The sequence below is a fragment of the Phyllostomus hastatus genome, unplaced genomic scaffold (assembly GCF_019186645.2).
Source record: "Phyllostomus hastatus isolate PE091 unplaced genomic scaffold, TTU_PhHast_1.1 phas_contig_649, whole genome shotgun sequence".
NCBI lineage: Eukaryota > Metazoa > Chordata > Mammalia > Chiroptera > Phyllostomidae > Phyllostomus > Phyllostomus hastatus.
Window position 1 is genome coordinate 2,135 of NW_025333931.1, and position 3,530 is coordinate 5,664.

Genomic DNA, 3,530 nt, shown 5'->3' on the forward strand with positions numbered 1-3,530 from the left:
GGCCACATTGCTCGGCAATGCAGAGGAGGTACCCCTCAGAATTCAGGTTCCGCACAGCCAGCTTCGGCCCGGGCTCCTAGTTTATGTCCCCGATGCAAAAGAGGCAATCATTGGGCCAATGAGTGTCATTCCAAGAGAGATAGAGAGGGGGAACATCCTCCCGTCTCAGGGAAACGGGAGGAGGGGCCAGCCTCGGGCCCCGCAGCAAATATACAGGGCAATGAGCAATCCCGTGCTGGATTCACCTCCAGTATCCAGCGGCCAGACATTTCCCAGCTTAAGCGAGCCACCCCAGGGAGCGCCGGCTTGGACCTCTGCCTCTCCCAGCATGTAACCTTGACCCCTGAGATGGGCATGCAGGCTCTACCTACTGGCACATATGGGCCTTTGCCAGAGGGCACGGTCGGGTTACTTTTAGGAAGAAGCGGTTTTACCATGAGGGGACTTTTTGTAGCTCCTGGAGTAATCGATTCTGATTATACGGGAGAAATAAAGGTTATGGCAAAAAACAGAAAAAAGTGATTATTAACCTACCCTCTGGCACCAGGATTGGGCAACTTGTTCTGCTTCCTTATCAAACTTTTGGACAGCCCTCCCTACAGGAGAAGGGCCGTGGATCCTCTGGATTTGGATCCACTGATGTATTTTTGATGAGGGCCATTAAATTAGACCGACCGGAGTGTCAGCTCCGAATCAATGGAAAGGACTTTAGAGGCATTTTAGACACTGGAGCCGATGTGTCGGTAATCTCTCTAAAGCACTGGCCTGAATCTTGGCCTATGCATCCCAACTACTACGACCCTCCAGGGGGTTGGACAATCCTCCTCCCCCCTACCAGAGTGCCTCCTTGCTTAATTGGTCTCATGAGGAAGGCTCCTCTGGGACCTTCCAGCCTTTCATTCTTCCCCATCTTCCAGTGAATTTATGGGGGAAGAGATGTTATGGAAGGTATGGGCTTAGTTTTGTGGCAACCAGGAACCCCTGCTACAGTCTTTTTTCTTAGCGGCCACGGTCTCTCCTGCTTCATATGCGGATCCTATAGCATGGAAGGATAATACACCCATATGGGTAGATCAGTGGCCGCTTTCCAAAGAGAAACTTTCTGCCGCGCAACGGCTGGTGCAGGAGCAGCTAGCGGCTGACCATATTGAACCTTCTACTTCCCCCTGGAACTCGCCTATCTTTGTCATTAAGAAAAAATCAGGGAAGTGGAGACTTTTGCAAGATTTAAGAAAAGTGAATGCCTCCATGCACCCTATGGGGGCCTTACAACCTGGTCTGCCTTCGCCCGCCGGGATTCCCCGGGCACTTATAAACTTGTCATTGATCTCAAAGATTGCTTTTACACGATCCCGTTGTCCCCTGTCGATTGCCCTCGCTTTGCTTTTTAGTGTTCCGACCATTAACCTTCAAGAGCCCATGAAACGTTATCAGTGGAAAGTTCTCCCACAGGGCATGGCTAATAGCCCGACCTTATGCCAAAAATTTGTCCAACAGGCGATTCAAACCACTCGAGAACGATTTCCTGATACTCTGATTATTCACTATATGGACGATATCCTCCTTGCACATGCTGAAGAACGGCGTTTACTTGATACCTTTTCTCACATGCAACAGGCTCTTCATTCTTCAGGGCTCCAGATTGCAAGCGATAAAGTCCAGACTGCCTATCCCTACTCCTACTTGGGATTCCAGTTAAAACCCTCCCCTTTTACCCCTCAAAAAATAACCATCAATACGTCCCTCTCTCCAAACGTTACATGATTTTCAGACGTTCCTAGGTGAGTTAAATTGGTTGCGACCAGCTCTGAAATTGACTACCGGAGATCTCAAACCTTTATTTAATATCCTCAATGGAGACTCTAACCCTTCTTCCTCTAGATCCTTGACCCCGGAAGCTAAACAAGCTCTCCAGCTGGTCTCTCGGGCCCTACAGGAAGCGCAGTTGACCTATTGTGATGTCACTCGGCCCTGGCAGTTAATTATCATTCCCACCTCGCTGACACCAACAGGCGCTCTCTACCAACAGGGTGTTTTGCAATGGCTCCATGGCTCCGCCACCCCGCGGAAAGCCCTTCCTTCCTACCCTACCCTGGTGGCGGAGCGCGCTCAGCAAGGCCGTAAATTATCTATACAAGTCCTAGGCAGGGATCCTCCCACAATTATTATCCCCCTATACTGCAGAGCAATATTCTTGGTTGATGAATTTTAATGACTCCTTTGCTCTTGCCTTTGAAGGGTTTGCAGGTGAAATAGCTCATCACCTCCCGCATGACAAGATTCTACAGTTCGCGCACGTTGCCTCTTTCATTTTTCCTAAGGTTGTCGTCAGTGACCCCATCGCAGGGGCCATTTCTCTCTTCACTGACGGCTCCTCTAATGGCAGAGCATCTTTAGTTACTCCTGATAAAACTTTTGTATGGTCCACCTCCTTTTCATCTGCACAGGAAGTTGAGCTCTATGCAGTGTCCCGCGCGTTAGAGCTTTTTTCAGCAGGCAATCAATCTTTACACTGACAGTCAATATATCGTTCGTGCCTTATCTGTCCTTGAAACAGTCCCTCTGATCCATACTCACAACCCTACTATTTTCCAATTATTCCTTACAATTCAATCCCTCCTTCAATCTCGTTCTTCCCCTTGTTTTGTCGGACATATTCGAGGTCACTCCCGGCTCCCTGGTCCTCTTACGCAAGGTAATCATTTTGCTGATCTTCATACACAAGTCTATCTGTCACAGGTACAGCAAGCTACGGATTCTCATGCCCTTCACCATCAGTCAGCCCGCTCGTTACGATATCAATTCCGCTTGACCAGGGATGCCGCACGACAGATTGTCAAGTCATGCTCTTCCTGTGCTCCCTTATCCCCTGTTCCTCATTTTGGCGTCAACCCTAGGGGCCTTCGCCCTAACGATCTCTGGCAGATGGATGTAACCCACCTTCCCTCCTTCGGGAAACTTCAATATTTGCATGTTACGATTGACACCTGTTCTCATTTTTTATGCGCTACACCCCTTCCCGCTGAAAAATACCCGTAACGTTATTCTTCACCTCCTTTCCTGTTTTGCCATTTTAGGAACCCCTCGTGTACTGAAAACTGATAATGCTCCCGCCTATACCAGCCGTACTTTTCCACGATTTTTGTCTCTCTTTTCGAATTATTCACAAAACCGGTATCCCTTATAATCCACAGGGCCAAGGGCTTGTTGAACGTGCCCATCTTACTTTGAAACACCAGCTTACTAAATTAAAAGGGGGGAGATGGTATGATCCTCGGTCCCCGAAATTACTGTTAGCCCATTCTCTTTTCGTTTTAAATTTCCTCACTCTAGATACCGAGGGGCGCTCTGCAGCTGACCGCCATTGGAGCCCACGTATGAGTCAATACCCACAAGTTTATTGGAGAGATCCCGTTGACGGGTCACGCCATGGCCCAGACCCAGTATTAGTATGGGGGAAGAGGGTATGTGTGTGTTTTTTCCTACAGACGCTGAGACTCCTCGTTGGCTGCCTGAACGCTGTGTTCGTC